The following is a 17,645-nucleotide window of genomic DNA, read 5'->3' as shown; positions in this document are numbered from 1 at the left end:
CGTTCTTATAAGTTTGGGATATGGCGGGTGAGGGGAATGTAAACAGATGCGCAAGAAGCGCATGATGCGCATGGAGCTGGCGCTCCGCTGCCAGGCGAGCTTTCGCCAATCCAAGCCCCTGTCTCTAGGCTACTCCCCAAACAGCACTTCTAAGAACCTTTTGTATAAGATCAAGTGTAGTAGCGTTCTTATAAGTTTAGGATATGCCGGGTGAGGGGAATGTAAACAGATGCGCAAGAAGCGCTGAAATAATATCCCTAAATGGTAAAAGTTTGCCAGTATATTTTGTGGATAACACAGCAGGGTGGCGACAAAGTTAACAACTTTGATGTGGAATCCATGAAAACAACCCAAATTTCTGCCTGACACACCTCGTTTGATAAAGGGACGATGTATGGAGGCAGCTATATGGACGACTTTTGGAGGTAGCAATGGAGACAACGTGTGGAGGCTGCTATGGAGACAATTTAATTTGGATAGTGCCTGTATGTGGCAGTCCCAAACATTTTTCAAACCAGAGGAGCAGGTAGGTGGCCCTCCAGTAAAATGGAATAGATTGAGTGCCTGTATGTGGCAGTCCCAAAAATGTTTCAAACCAGAGGAGCAGGTAGGTGGCCCTGCAGTAAAATGGAATAGATTGAGTGCCTGTATGTGGCAGTCCCAAAAATGTTTCAAACCAGAGGAGCAGGTAGGTGGCCCTGCAGTAAAATGGAATAGATTGAGTGCCTGTATGTGGCAGTCCCAAACATTTTTCAAACCAGAGGAGCAGGTAGGTGGCCCTCCAGTAAAATGGAATAGATTGAGTGCCTGTATGTGGCAGTCCCAAAAATGTTTCAAACCAGAGGAGCAGGTAGGTGGCCCTGCAGTAAAATGGAATAGATTGAGTGCCTGTATGTGGCAGTCCCAAACATTTTTCAAACCAGAGGAGCAGGTAGGTGGCCCTCCAGTAAAATGGAATAGATTGAGTGCCTGTATGTGGCAGTCCCAAACATTTTTCAAACCAGAGGAGCAGGTAGGTGGCCCTCCAGTAAAATGGAATAGATTGAGTGCCTGTATGTGGCAGTCCCAAAAATTTTTTAAAACAGAGGACCGGGTAGGTGGCCCTCCAGAAAAATGGAATAGATTGAGTGCCTGTATGTGGCACTCACAAAAATTGTTTCAAACAGAGGACCGGGTAGGTGGCCCTCCAGAAAAATTAAATGCATGAAGTACTATAGCAAGAGCCAGTGGGCCCTGTCAAAAAATAGCCATTTTCCTCTGCTTTACTGTACAAAGAGGAGGAGAAGGAGGAAAATGAGGAGGAGGAGGAGTGGATCAATTATTCAGGTTGAGCTTCCTTCACCTGGTGGAGATTGGAAATTCTGAGAAATCCAGCCTTTATTCATTTTAATAAGCGTCAGCCTGTCAGCGCTGTCAGTCGACAGGCGTGTACGCTTATCGGTGATGATGCCACCAGCTGCACTGAAAACCCGCTCGGACAAGACGCTAGCGGCAGGGCAGGCAAGAACCTCCAAGGCGTACAGCGCCAGTTCGTGCCACATGTCCAGCTTTGAAACCCAGTAGTTGTAGGGAGCTGTGTGATCATTTAGGACGATGGTATGGTCAGCTACGTACTCCCTCACCATCTTTCTGTAAAGATCAGCCCTACTCTGCCGAGACTGGGGACAGGTGACAGTGTCTTGCTGGGGTGACATAAAGCTGGCAAAAGCCTTGTAAAGCGTACCCTTGCCAGTGCTGGACAAGCTGCCTGCTCGCCTACTCTCCCTCGCTACTTGTCCCGCAGAACTACGCACTCTGCCGCTAGCGCTGTCAGAAGGGAAATACTGTTTCAGCTTGTGCACCAGGGCCTGCTGGTATTCATGCATTCTCACACTCCTTTCCTCTGCAGGGATGAGAGTGGGAAGATTTTGCTTGTACCGTGGGTCCAGGAGAGTGAACACCCAGTAATCGGTGCTGGAATAAATTCTTTGAACGCGAGGGTCACGGGATAGGCAGCCTAGCATGAAATCTGCCATATGCGCCAGAGTACCAACGCGTAAGAATTCACTCCCCTCACTGGCCTGACTGTCCATTTCCTCCTCCTCCAACTCCTCCAACTCCTCTTCTTCTGCCCATACACGCTGAACAGTGAAGGACTCAACAATGGTCCCCTCTTGTGTCTCGCCAACATTCTCCTCCTCTTCCTCCTCATCCTCCTCCACCTCCACCTCCTCCGATATGCGCTGAGAAACAGACCTGAGGGTGCTTTGGCTATCAACAAGGGAATATTCTTCCCCTGTCTCTTGTGACGAGCGCAAAGCTTCCGACTTCATGCTGATCAGAGAGTTTTTCAACAGGCCAAGCAGCGGGATGGTGAGGCTGATGATGGCGGCATCGCCACTGACCATCTGTGTTGACTCCTCAAAGTTACTCAGCACCTGACAGATATCAGACATCCACGTCCACTCCTCATTGTAGACTTGAGGAAGCTGACTGACCTGACTACCAGTTCTGGTGGAAGTTGACATCTGGCAGTCTACAATCGCTCTGCGCTGCTGGTAAACTCTGGATAACATGGTCAGTGTTGAATTCCACCTCGTGGGCACGTCGCACAACAGTCGGTGAGCGGGCAGTTGGAGGCGGCGCTGCGCTGCCCTGAGAGTGGCAGCATCTGGGCTGGACTTCCTGAAATGCGCACAGATGCGGCGCACCTTCGTGAGCAAATCAGACAGATTGGGGTATGTCTTGAGGAAACGCTGAACTATCAGATTTAACACATGGGCCAGGCATGGCACATGTGTCAGTCTGCCGAGTTGCAGAGCCGCCACCAGGTTACGGCCGTTGTCACACACAACCATTCCCGGCTTGAGGTTCAGCGGTGCCAGCCACAGATCAGTCTGCGCCGTGATGCCCTGTAATAGCTCTTGGGCGGTGTGCCTTTTGTCGCCTAGGCTCAGCAGTTTGAGCACCGCCTGCTGTCGCTTAGCGACGTCACTGCTGCTGTGCCTAGAGCTACCGACTGATGGCGCCGTGCCCACGGATGGTAGTTCGGAGGAGGAGGTGGAGGAGGGGTGGGAGGAGGAGGAGGCATAGTAGGCCTGAAACACCTGGACCGAGGTAGGCCCCGCAATCCTCGGCGTCGGCAGTATATGAGCAGCCCCAGGGTCAGACTCGGTCCCAGCCTCCACCAAGTTAACCCAATGTGCCGTCAGCGATATATAGTGGCCCTGCCCGGCAGCACTCGTCCACGTGTCCGTGGTCAGGTGGACCTTGTCAGAAACGGCGTTGGTCAGGGCACGGATGATGTTGTCTGACACGTGCTGGTGCAGGGCTGGGACGGCACATCGGGAAAAGTAGTGGCGGCTGGGGACCGAATACCGAGGGGCGGCCGCCGCCATGAGGTTGCGAAAGGCCTCGGTCTCTACTAGCCTATAGGGCAGCATCTCCAGGCTAAGCAATCTGGAGATGTGCACATTAAGGGCTTGGGCGTGCGGGTGGGTTGCACTATATTTGCGTTTCCGCTCCAGCGTCTGGGGTATGGAGAGCTGAACGCTGGTGGATGCTGTGGAGGATCGTGGAGGCGACGATGGGGTTTTTGTGGCAGGGTCCTGGGCAGGGGGCTGACTAGCAGCTGACACAGGGGAAGGAGCAGTGGTGTGCACGGCCGGAGGTGAACGGGCTTGTTGCCACTGAGTGGGGTGTTTAGCATTCATATGCCTGCGCATACTGGTGGTAGTTAAGCTAGTAGTGGTGGAACCCCTGCTGAGCCTGGTTTGGCAAATGTTGCACACCACAGTCCGTCGGTCATCCGGTGTTTCCTTAAAGAACCTCCAGACTTCTGAAGATCTAGCCCTCGCCGCAAGAGCCCTCGCCACGGGAGCTTCACTAGTTGACACATTTGGCGCTGATGCACCAGCTCTGGCCCTGCCTCTCCGTCTGGCCCCACCACTGCCTCTTCCAACCTGTTCTGGTCGAGGACTCTCCTCCGTCTCAGAAGCACTGTGTTCACCCGGCCTCTCAACCCAGCTTGGGTCTGTCACCTCATCATCCTCCGAGCCCTCAGTCTGCTCCCCCCTCGGACTTCCTGCCCTGACAACAACTTCCCCACTGTCTGACAACCGTGTCTCCTCATCGTCGGACACCTCTTTACACACTTCCACTACGTCAAGAAGGTCATCATCACCCACAGACTGTGACTGGTGGAAAACCTGGGCATCGGAAAATTGCTCAGCAGCAACCGGACAAGTGGTTTGTGACTGTGGGAAGGGTCCAGAAAACAGTTCCTCAGAGTATGCCGGTTCAAATGCCAAATTTTCCTGGGAGGGGGCAGACTGGGGGGGAGGAGGCTGAGGTGCAGGAGCTGGAGGAGTGGCGATTTCGGTGACATGGGTGGACTGCGTGGAAGACTGACTGGTGGTGGACAAATTGCTCGAAGCATTGTCAGCAATCCACGACATCACCTGTTCGCACTGTTCTGGCCTCAACAGTGCTCTACCACGAGTCCCAGTAACTTCAGACATGAACCTAGGGAGTGTAGCTCTGCGGCGTTCCCCTGCTCCCTCATCAGCAGGTGGTGTCTCACCCCGCCCAGGACCACGGCCTCTGACCCCTGCAGTAGTTGGACGCCCACGTCCCCGCCCTCGTCCTCTACCCCTAGCCCTCGGGTTAAACATTTTTAAAATGAGAGTTATAACTTTTTTTTTTTTTTAACTTTTTTTGGGTTTTTTTTGTGTTTTTTTTTTTTTTTGTGTTTTTTGTTTTTTTTTGAGTTTTTAAAACCAAACAATGCTATCCTATTGCTATGGCTATTTTCTAGCCAAGTATCAAAGCACACTACTATGCCAGATGAGATGACACTGAGTTAGTGCCTAATTGAAATCCAACCCCTACTAAATTTTCCCACTTCGGTCTTTGCTATGGATATGTGCGTCACTAAGCGCAGAACACAGCGGTCGCAAGTCTCACTACAAATTGCTCAGAATTGGCTAGTACATGCACTGCAGAAAGTACAGCCACCAGCAGATCAACCAGAAATCAAATATATAGAACGCTACTGTAGGCGTAAGTAAGCTCTTTGTATTCTCCTATGGCTATTTTCTAGCCAAGTATCAAAGCACACTACTATGCCAGATGAGATGACACTGAGTTAGTGCCTAATTGAAATCCAACCCCTACTAAATTTTCCCACTTCGGTCTTTGCTATGGATATGTGCGTCACTAAGCGCAGAACACAGCGGTCGCAAGTCTCACTACAAATTGCTCAGAATTGGCTAGTACATGCACTGCAGAAAGTACAGCCACCAGCAGATCAACCAGAAATCAAATATATAGAACGCTACTGTATGCGTAAGTAAGCTCTTTGTATTCTCCTATGGCTATTTTCTAGCCAAGTATCAAAGCACACTACTATGCCAGATGAGATGACACTGAGTTAGTGCCTAATTGAAATCCAACCCCTACTAAATTTTCCCACTTCGGTCTTTGCTATGGATATGTGTGCCACTAAGAGCTAAACACAACGGTAGCAAGTCCCCCTGCTAATTCCTCACAAAATGGTACTAGATGCAAATTAAAATAAAAAAAGTAGAACGTTATTGTAGCCCTAAGAAGGGCTGTTGGGTTCTTTGAGAATCACTCCTGCCTAACAGTAAGCTAATAGAACACCCTAACGCTTTCCCTGACCAGCAGCAGCTCTCTCCCTAGCGGCATCCAGACACAGAATGATCCGAGCAGCGCGGGCAGCGGCTAGTCTATCCCAGGGTCACCTGATCTGGCCAGCCAACCACTGCTATCGACGTGTAAGGGTACCACGTCATGCTGGGTGGAGTGCAGAGTCTCCTGGCTTGTGATTGGCTCTGTTTCTGGCCGCCAAAAAGCAAAACGGCGGGAGCTGCCATTTTCTCGAGCGGGCGAAGTATTCGTCCGAGCAACGAGCAGTTTCGAGTACCCTAATGCTCGACCGAGCATCAAGCTCGGACGAGCATGTTCGCTCATCTCTAATAAAGAGCCGTCTCGAGCAGAGTTCACCTTTCACTTGTTCCAGTTAATTCTAGTTCTGTGTCTTTTGTACTTATTTCTGCTTATTTTGTATCTTTTCAAAATCATAAAACGATGGAATCATTTATAAGTAGATATTAAAAATATATATATTAATATTAAATATTAAAATTAAATAAATATATTAAATATAATAATAATAATATTAAAAAGTATCATTATCTATCCATGTATCTATCTCTTATCTACCTATCACTTTATCTATTTACCTACATAAATTATCTTAGATTTTATATGGATTTCATCTGGTGCATTTAGTTTTAAAACAATCAATAAACCCATTTACCTTAATTCTAACAAGTAAAATACATTTAGCACATGTTCTTCCTGCCAAAAATGATAATAATAGGTTTCAGTGTTGTTAAAGCCAAATGTATACTCCATCCTACGCTATGTGATTCTCTCCTTTACACAGGATACATCTGAACTAGGCATAATACACATAGGAGTCGTGAATATAGATTTTTAACAAATGTGTGCAAGAATCAATGTTAGTCAATAGTATCCGCTGGAAAATCCAATGTTTGCTGCATATTACTAGCGCTCATTTGCTTATGTAAACAGGTTTAAAATGTCTTGTTTGTGATCTAATGATATAATAATGAGGGTGGATAATGGTGCTGCACTTACTACAGCTTAGAGAGTACAGAGAATGGCTCGATGTGTGTCCCACTTCAGAAACCATCTATCTATCTATCTATCTATCTATCTATCTATCTATCTCATATCTATCTATTTAGCTATCTATCTATCTATCTCATATCTATCTATCTATCTATCTATCTATCTCATATCTATCTATCTATCTCATATCTATCTATCTCATCTATCTATCTCATATCTATCTATCTATCTATCTATCTATCTATCTATCTATCTTATATCTATCTATCTGTCTGTCTCATATCTATCTATCTCATATCCATCTATCTATCTATCTATTTGTCTCATATCCATCTATCTATCTATCTATTTGTCTCATATCTATCTATCTATCTATTTGTCTCATATCTATCTATCTCATATATATCTATCTATTGGTGTGATTTCCACCTTTTTAAAAATTTGCGCCTAATTTGTCAAAGACAGGTGCAAAGAATAGACTCACAAAAGGCGCAAAAAGAGCTCAGAGAAGGGGAAATAAGAAAAATGACCACCAGGATCTCTGTACTTGGATATGACTACTGCCACTTGGTCGTATCCAAGGACAACAATCTCCTTTCTAAAAGACAAAATTGCTACATTTATAGAAAATTGTCTTCACTTGGGTACCGTATTTTCCGGGCCATTAGGCGCACCGGAATATAAGGCGCATCAGTCCTAGATGCCTTATATATGGAATAATTCCATATATAAGGCGCATCAGACTATAAGGCGCAGGGTGGCTGGGGGCATGGCGGAGGTCCGGGGGCGTGGCAGAGCGAAGACAGACCGACCGGAGAGGTGAGCGGGGAAGGGGGTCCCTTCAGGTGGAGGACGGCAGCGGACCCTACCTACAAAGTTCCCCGCTACCGGAGACAGCAGATCTCCAGCGGGAACTGCAGACCGACGCGGCAGAAGTTGTTCGTGCCACGTGGTCTGCAGTTCCCGCTGGAGATCTGCTGTCTCCGGTCTCCGGTAGCGGGGACCTATGTAAGTAGGGTCCGCTGCCCTCCTCTATATTTTGGAGTCATTCTCAGATATACATTTCCTGCATGGCTGCTCGGCGGAGACGAGCAGAATGATTAAACATCTTATCACTAAGTTCACAATCATATCATGAGGTAATTGTGTCTCGCTGCAACATTAAATAACGCTACAGAAGGGAGCAGAGTTATGAGGAGAAAAATCCAAACAGGCGCTGTGACTATCTCCAGATATGGAACGGGGAAGTGTAGAAATATCTTCTTCTGCGTTAGCTCCACGACACTGCCAAATGCCACGGTCTGAAGGAACGCCACACATAGGGCGCACCGGACTATAAGGCGCACTTTGGATTTCTAAGGAAATCATAGGCTTTTATGTGCGCCTTATAGTCTGGAAAATACGGTACATATTTTCTAATAACATCCAAGTGAAGAAATGTATGTATATATGTATAAATTAAATGTCAATGCCTAGATGAGAATATCCATCTAGGCAATCCTGTGGATTCATTATCTGCAGCCTACATAGTATTTAATATAAAAATAAATATATATAAACCTACATAATGTATAATGTATGCATAAACCTACATTCTATATTATATAAACATAACCTACATAATATATATTAGTGAAGCAGTGTATGGCAGTATATTGTATCAGAGATCAGACCACCTATGGTTCAGGCAATGTAAGGAGCTTGTCACGGGTGGTCTTGTGATCCATATCGTGGGTCGCGGGCTTACACATGCCCCTCTGCCCCCTGCTAGCGCATCACCCGCATAGCTTCTGTCTCGTTGTCCTCCGCCGTGCACACACGTTCCTGACTCATAGGGCTACGCGTGCCGGCTTCTCTAGATTTAAAGGGCCAGCACGCTGTTAATTGGCGCTGACCATTTTCAAATAACTCATATAACCCTGCCTCTTCCTGCACACCCTACTGGATCCTTGTGCCTCATGCCTTAGAGAAAGCTGTGTCTGATGCCTTGTGTTGTTATTGAGATCTCCAGTTGTGACCTTGGTTCCGTTCCTGACTACGCTCCTCTGCAGCCTGCCCTGACCTGTTGCTACGTCTCCGACTCTGACCCTGTGCTTCCCGTCCTGACCTACTGCCTGTCCCTGACTACGAGATTGCCTCCTGTTCCTGTACCTCGACCTTGGCTGCCACCACGGACAAGTCGCGCCTGTGGAACGACCTGGTAGTATCATGCCGCAGCAAGTCCAGCCCACATTGTGGCAGGCTCTGGTGAAAACCAGGTGTCCATTAGACTCCGGTCCCAGGTGTCGACTTGTGTCATCGTCCGCGGTGGTTCAGAGGATCCACAACCTCTAAGCCTGACAGAGCCCCCAAAAAATTGAAAAGAAAAAAATTGTAAAGAAATTACATTGTTATATTTAAACATAATAAAGACAAAACATTCAAAATATTTTCACTAGAACCTACAAAGTCAGGTATCCTCATATCCAATACTTGGCAGGTATTATAAACTATAAAAATGATTATATATGATGAACACCACAACATGAAAATCTTTGTTTGTGCCTAAACAAATGACATCCTACACAGAGCCGTACGCCGAAATGCATGATTTAATTTTATTGAACACAGAACATTTAGAGATACTAAGCAGGAAGAAAAACCCACACAACAATGTATATGGTGCGTTAAGGCACAGCATTGCATGGTAATAGTGTTACACAAAGAGATAAAGGACACAAGATGTGACGGAAAATCTTCGGGAGGTGCCAGAGAAAAATGTAAGAGGAGCACAAGGGATCCATCACCTTCTGGACCTTCTACAGACAACTACAGTATTTTATGTACAACATTAACCAGGGGTAGCATATTGTTAACCAGAGAGAGCCTTTAGGATAAGGTAGATGGACCATCTACTATCGATATCTAATTAGTAGTGGATTAAAATACAGGGGGTTTGGGCGGCCCAAGGCTTCTAGACGGCCCGTGACCATTTAAACCAATTGCCATGTTTGATACTGCCCAATAGAAATAACAAAGAGACGGAGCCATAAAATTCTCAAGAAGGCCATGAATCCTCGACAAAGATGTATACAAGGGTCCTCTCTCCTGGAGTTGGGAAAAGGACATCATCACCTCAACATCAAACAAATCCATCAAGGATTCAGGGCTTTTGTTCTGACAGAAACTGGTACCAAGGTTAAGCAGGGAATTACATTTTATGTATAATCAACATTTATTGAACAATAAAAACAAAGATAGGAACAATCACCCAATGTTTTGGTCACGCAGGACCTGATGAAAAGAGCCATGCGACACACAGATCATGATAGGTGACAGTAAATACTCATGGTGGTAAAAACCATTATCTGAATGACTGGAAGCTACTAGTCATCGGAGACAGTAATATCGTGAGAAGCTCCAATGTGGGTTTGGTAGACACCCTGTTTGGGTTGATTGTCAGAATCAAAGACAAAAGAGGGAGAAAGGAAAGGAAGGGAAAGGATAGGGAGGGAGGGGAAAGGGAATCCAGTGTCCCACATGGCCCACCGGATAGTCCAGGGCCACCCCGGTGGCATTCAGCAGTACAGGCAGTCCCCGGGTTACATACAAGATAGGGACTGTAGGTTTGTTCTTAAGTTGAATTTGTATGTAAGTCGAAACTGTATATTTTATCATTGTAGTTCCCGACAATTTTTTTTTTTTGCCCCAGTGACAATTGGAGTTTCAAATTTTTTTGCTGTAATAGGACCAAGAATTATCAATTAAGCTTCATTGCAGACAATTTTAAGCTGATTATTGCAATCTGGGACTATTTTAAAGCATCCAGAGAGCTTCACCAGAGGTCACAGTGGGCAGAGGGGTCTGTCTGTAACTATGGGTTGTCTGTAAGTCGGGTGTCCTTAAGTAGGGGACCGCCTGTATATTGAGTCATGTTACTTACAGGAATAATTCAGAAAGGCTGCCGTGTTTTGGTAGACCTCCCAAGGAGCCTATATCGTGGTCGTCTTGTCTAGGTCCGCAGAGTCCCTGGCCACCATCTTCTCCATCCTTTGTATGAACCAGATTTCCTGCAACCATTCCACAACTGAAGGTGGGGAAGGGCTCTTCCAGTGTCTCGGTATTACAGTTCACGCTGCCGCCAAGAAGTGACAAAGCAGACCCTTCTTAACCAAGGAGATGGGGCCAGGTAGGACCAAGAGGAGCGCCAACTGCGGCCAACTTTGACCGATTTGTAGGTGTCAAAGACTGCAGTCCAAAAAGGCTGAAGCACTTAGCAGCTCCGCCAAATATGCAGGATCGAGCCCACGGGAATTACATTTTCATGTGTCATTTAGACTTCACAGCGCAAGACGTAAAACAAAAATGTGTATCTACGTGTGCCTTGTTTATAGATGCTACATTTTGATGATATATTTCCTTTAGGGGATTAAAGTAGGGGCCCCGCGTTATACTGTACAAATTAAAAGAATACACATGAGCTACAAGTACTGAATAATAAAAAGAATCATCACTGTGCTTGTTTTTACAATTTTTTGGATTAGTAGCTATTTTTTTATACTAATTCCACATCAATGAAACCCGAGCGCCGCACATCAACATAAAGATCCCATTCCGCAATGTAAACTCAATCATTAGAGGTGGAAATAATAGCCGTCTAGCCTAATTGTTTTCCTTTCATATGCTGAAATGCATGCCATTATTTACATGTATCAATAACGTGAGCAGGACAAATGAATATTTAATACTTGCATGCTTAAAAAAAAATCAATAATTATGGGATTTACTACTGTACGGATCTAAGGTATCGATTTCCGGATAATTGCACACACATTAAAACATGATACGACCAGTAAACAAGCAGCAAGAAGATAACACAAAATCATCATAAACAGAAAACTCATACACAGTAGGTCCGCTGATTCTGTGATGTCATGTTTAGTGCTGATTTTTTAGAAAATGGGACCCTGGGCAATCACGAAATGTATCCGTTTTGCCAATGATTTTATCATTAGAAAATCACTGATAAATAATCTCAAACTTTCCTTGAAAAGGTAAAATCATTCCCCCATACAATACCCTAATAATACTGCCAAATAATGCAAAGAGGAAAAAAAAATCAGGATTCTTATGTCAATTTTTTTATGTCTGAATTTTTACTTTTTAACAAGGGTTTAGGCTTAAAATCTGTAAAAACAGTAAAAAAAACTAATATATTTTTCATATTTTAGCTGTTTTGTTACTGTCCTATAGCATTACCCTAAAACAGACATTTTAGCAGTGATTGACAGTTTCAGAGATAACCGTTTTAGGGTGTCAAATAGGGTGACACGAGTGACGCATACATTTTTGGGGTATTTTTTTTACATGTTTTTTATTTATTCCTTTTTTCTTACTTTTCATTTTACTTTTGCTCCATCAAAAAGGGCAGCATGCCTTCATGAAATGCTACTCCTCACCATCCTCCATAGAGGTATGCTGTGATTCCATGTGATCAGATACATACATGGGGTACATTTTGCAAATGTTAGTGGGTAAAGGACATCATCCTGGTCACATGACATGAAGTTCTGAATGGGGAGAAGGAGGCATAGGGAGATGTAGAATTGAGTAAGAATGGGAAGATATACCCCTGCTGACTTGCTGCTGTATGGCAGGTAAGATAACAAAGTTGATTTTATGGGGATGTGAGGGAAACAAATGTAGGAGAATGATGTCATTTAGTGATTTGTGTCACGTGCAACCCTGCGCCGATGCGCCAAAATCCGATAGCGTGCGCCAAAATCCCCTGTTAAATGCGGTGCAAAACGAAAATCGTCGAAAACCCGAAATCGACGAAAACCCGGCGAAAATGCGCTCCACGGATCCTTAGTAACTGAGCCCCAATGTATGATTAACTACAGATACAGTTTTGCATGGTTAAAATTACTAGTTTACTCTCTTTAACGGAGCAGGACCAACTCTTTTTGCCCCGTGGGACTGTCTCAAAATTTGTGCCAAGTCAGTTGGTAAGTGAATAATTTTACCACCCTGGATATACATTTCTATTATATTAATACACTATTTAGCAGCACATGTCAACGATTCTTATAAAATAGCCTATTCTCTTCAGTTGTATAGCAAAGTATTCAAAATAAATAACAGCACATCTGAGGCGCCAACATCAACCTCCCGGAGACACAGCCGCCGCGAACATTGTAAAAATAGGGGAAAAAAACTTTATCAGAAGTAATTTGGGAAAGTGACACTATCTTTTTGGCACGTTGTCCTCTGCGCTCCGGCTGGGTGATGAAAAGAGGCTGAAATGTCTGACAAAGAGACGTGATTGCACATTTTAGCTATTGTACCGTGTAATGGCTGCCTGGCAGAGGCCTCGTTCACAAGGAATTACCAGCTGCGGCAGGAGAGTAGGCTAAAATAGTAGTAGTGTGAGGGAAGAAAGAACACACACCGGGGCGGGGGTAGGGATCGGGCTTGTGTAGATGGAATATTCTCACCAGAGCGATATATTGAAGGATATTTCTATTCAAGGAGAAAGAGGATACATTAGACTCAGTGAAATACAATTTTGTACAATGGGGGACATTTATCAGACATGTCTGAGGTAAAAGTGTTGTAGTTGCCCATGGGAACCAGTCAGAGCTCAGCTTTAATTTTATAAACAGCTGCAGGAAAATGAAAGCTGAGCTCTGATTGGTTGCCATGGGCAACTGGAACAGTTCTGCTCTCGGACACCTTTGATAAATCTCCCCCCCAATTGACTTACTATTTATTAGTTGGTGGTCCTTGCTGCAACTAAGACTGAGATTGGCCTTGTACTCTAATGCATAGAGCAAGAGGAGAAGCTTTAAAGGGAACCTGTCACCAGGAACCCTACACAAACCTCACATAGCACATTTATACATGTCCCACTGATGCCTCTATGCATAGAATTAGAGACACCATTCCCATCGACCTCTTCTCCCAGCACTGGCCATACCCAGGCAAGTGCTGGGGCCCAGGGCTGCTGGCGGGGCCCACATAAGGCTGTACATAAGGAATCCATGGGGGTGACTTATATAAATCCATGGGGATGCCTTATATAAAATAACCATGAGAGGACTGTTTAGAAAATAACCATGAGGGGGTTGTTTTAGTTTCAGAATTTTTAATGCCTCCACATGAGTTCACTGCAAAGGGGCCCGCTGAGGCTCTGTGGCCCAGGGGCCTACTGAAACCTGGAGCCGACCCTGCTCCAAAGATAATACGCATGAGCAGTGCACCTGTGAACTAGGTGCCAACCCAGCTTCACAGACGTATCTTCACCACTCATCAGCTGCTTGGTGCATGCACGATGAGCGGGCCGGGGATTCATCTCGCTCACAGACGCAATGTTCATGCATGATAACTTGGGAGAATAGGAGGATGATGTCACCAAAGAGGGGTGGATGGGTTAGGACTGGCAGCGGGAGTTAGGAGGTGGGAGGTTTTTTTTTTTTTCAGAGGAATGATTGCTTTAGTCCCATGGATAAAGGATAAAAACAAGTTTAAAGTCATCTAAAATGCCCTGTCCCACATTTATTAAAGCCCCTGAACCATTTTCTGACTTTACACATTCTTTTCAGCAGGGGCGTAACCAGAAGAGGCAGGACCCCATATAGTAGGCTTCTGATTGGTGCATCCCTTCCCACTTTAAAAATATACATATTTGTATACTCACACATGCGAGTTAAAATCACATATTGATACACTCATGTGCACATATATAGAGCATATACATACACATACAGTGCCATACACAAATGTACAGTATATATACACACACAAACAGTATATGCACACCCCACTTACACATATAGCATATACACATCACAGATACAGCATATATATTTGTATCAGAGTTTTTCATCATCCTCAGAAACAGTAGCATTTTGTCCATAAATTACATTTCCTCTATAACACCATCAAAAATATAACTCATCCTGCAAAAAATAAGCCCTCAACCACTTACATGTAAAATAAAGAAAATTTCAAATACCGGGAGCCTTAACAAGGGTAAATTTTCCAGTTATTGTTTGTGCCCTGATCTTACATTTCTTTAGGTGTATTTATTCAATTTAGCCAATGTACTTTATATAAAAATCTGTTTTTCCGAGTTTATTAATATTCTCCATCTGTGTCTCCCACTTATTTGTAGCTTACAGTAATTTCTTATATTTATAAGTTCAGTTTTTGTTAAGTCAGGAAGCAATGGCGGCGAAGCAACAGGGGTCTCTTCCGTAACTATGCTGAACGCCTGAATAATGTGCGGTAATTGTTGTTCTAATGTTATCACTATACATATACATCAGACTCATAGATAAAGAGGAAAATTATTCTTATTTACTTATAGAGGAGAGATTTTTCAGAACATTGAGATATAATTACATTACGTTGGTGCCAATGAGTTATGGAGGTTATACAGGGCCATACTTCCCTAAGCCTGAATATCCCGCATTAGCCTATTTACGCCACAGCTCTTTCGGATCTCTATTCCCCTCCTTTCAAAAGTCAAAATTTTTCAAATTTCTGTTTTTTCAGGTCTCCTGAGCCAGAGACCTGCGCAACCCGGGCCTGAGCCAGAGACCTGTGCACCACCTGCCTGAGCCAGAAACCTGTGCACCCCCTGCCTGAGCCAGAGACCTGTGCACCCCCTGCCTGAGCCAGAGACCTGTGCACCCCTGGCCCGAGCCAGAGACCTGTGCACCCCTGGCCCGAGCCAGAGACCTGTGCACCCCCAGCCTGAGCCAGAGACCTATGCACCCCCAGCCTGAGCCAGAGACCTATGCACCCCCAGCCTGAGCCAGAGACCTGTGCACCCCTGGCCCGAGCCAGAGACCTGTGCACCCCCAGCCTGAGCCAGAGACCTGTGCACCCCCAGCCTGAGCCAGAGACCTGTGCACCCCTGGCCCGAGCCAGAGACCTGTGCACCCCCAGCCTGAGCCAGAGACCTGTGCACCCCGGCCCGAGCCAGAGACCTGTGCACCCCCAGCCTGAGCCAGAGACCTGTGCACCCCCAGCCTGAGCCAGAGACCTGTGCACCCCCAGCCTGAGCCAGAGACCTGTGCACCCCCAGCCTGAGCCAGAGACCTGTGTACCCCTGGCCCGAGCCAGAGACCTGTGTACCCCTGGCCCGAGCCAGAGACCTGTGCACCCCCAGCCTGAGCCCGAGACCTGTGCACCCCCAGCCTGAGCCAGAGACCTGTGCACCCCCGGCCCGAGCCAGAGACCTGTGCACCCCCAGCCTGAGCCAGAGACCTGTGCACCCCCAGCCTGAGCCAGAGACCTGTGCACCCCCAGCCTGAGCCAGAGACCTGTGCACCCCTGGCCCGAGCCAGAGACCTGTGCACCCCCAGCCTGAGCCAGAGACCTGTGCACCCCCAGCCTGAGCCAGAGACCTGTGCACCCCTGGCCCGAGCCAGAGACCTGTGCACCCCTGGCCCGAGCCAGAGACCTGTGCACCCCCAGCCTGAGCCAGAGACCTGTGCACCCCCAACCTGAGCCAGAGACCTGTGCACCCCCAGCCTGAGCCAGAGACCTGTGCACCCCCGGCCCGAGCCAGAGACCTGTGCACCCCCAGCCTGAGCCAGAGACCTGTGCACCCCCAGCCTGAGCCAGAGACCTGTGCACCCCCGGCCTGAGCCAGAGACCTGTGCACCCCCAGCCTGAGCCAGAGACCTGTGCACCCCCAGCCTGAGCCAGAGACCTGTGCACCCCCAGCCTGAGCCAGAGACCTGTGCACCCCCAGCCTGAGCCAGAGACCTGTGCACCCCCAGCCTGAGCCAGAGACCTGTGCGCCCCCAGCCTGAGCCAGAGACCTCTGCACCCCTGGCCCGAGCCAGAGACCTGTGTCCTGCCAGACTCCCCTCTTAATGAAATGTCCTGCCAGACTCCCCCCTTAATGAAATGTCCTACCAGACTCCCCCCTTAATGAAATGTCCTACCAGACTCCCCTCTTAATGAAATGTCCTTCCAGACTCCCCCCTTAATGAAATGTCCTGCCAGATGTCGGCCCCTCCTCTTGAAAAAAATAAAAAATAAATCTATGCTCACCTTTCGGCTTCTTCTCAGTTAACCCTCGGCTCCGTCTTCTCCTAGCAGCTCCGTCTTCTGCACTTCAGTCCTGGGCACATACACCATGATGTCATAGTTTAAGGGCCCATGCGGCGCATGCAATATGACGTCATGCACCCACGACACGGTAGCGGCATAGTGGAAGAGCAGAAGCCGAAAGGTGAGTATAGACGGTGACCTGTGCACCCCTGGACTGAGCCAGAGAAAGTTATGGAGCAGATTCTCCTCAATTCCCTGGGTGCAGAATATGGGAGACATTATAGGACTAGTTAAAACATGAAGGTGAAGCTGAAATTTTCTTCTTTTATTGAATTTCATTTCAGCTCTTTTTCCTCTTCTCAATAATCCTAAATGAATAATTAATGCGCTTTGTGAATCTAATTTTAGTTAATTCTTACACGATTGTTTCTTCTGTCTCCCTGTAGACTACAGACAACAAATGGATCTATTTGGCTCTTTTTCTCTCCCATTCATTGCTGCCTGTACCCCCCTCGTGTCTCCGTGTCCCCAAATATTTTCCAAAACAAACCACTTAAACTTTAATAAATAAATTTCATATTATTCAACGGTCTTGTATCCCTCCCTAAATTATTTTTAGTCCTCTAATGACAAAAGGGCGTGAGTCTGATTAGCATAATGGGTGGGGAAGCTATGCTAATTAGGCTCACCTATGTCAGATGAGAAGTCCCGGGATGGAGCGGAAAGTCTGGCTCTGCCCTTCCAACAGCAGAGATTCCAAAACAATAGATCTAGAAAACCGCAGGGAATGAATATAGAAAGTATATTGTATACATTTTCAACATACTATTTATATCATGCATTTGGTGAAACTGGACAATACCTTTACGTATATTCCATTGCCAAAACTACAATATTCTTAATTGGTTTTGGTCCCTGAAGATAGAGAAAGATAT

General features: G+C 46.3%; 1 long non-coding RNA gene across 1 annotated transcript in view; it reads left to right on the top strand.

Moving 5' to 3' along the window:
* Positions 1 to 17,249, top strand: part of LOC140116442 (uncharacterized) — a 39,262-nt gene extending 22,013 nt beyond the window's left edge. Inside the window, exon 4 of the long non-coding RNA XR_011852755.1 lies at positions 15,199 to 17,249. This is a non-coding gene — a long non-coding RNA (uncharacterized lncRNA). The remainder of the gene's footprint in view (positions 1 to 15,198) is intronic.
* Positions 17,250 to 17,645: the final 396 nt, after the last annotated feature.

This window comes from Engystomops pustulosus, chromosome 2, assembly GCF_040894005.1.
Source record: "Engystomops pustulosus chromosome 2, aEngPut4.maternal, whole genome shotgun sequence".
Lineage (NCBI taxonomy): Eukaryota > Metazoa > Chordata > Amphibia > Anura > Leptodactylidae > Engystomops > Engystomops pustulosus.
The sequence above is the reverse complement of the archived record's forward strand: the minus strand, read 5'-3'. Positions and strand labels throughout refer to the sequence as shown.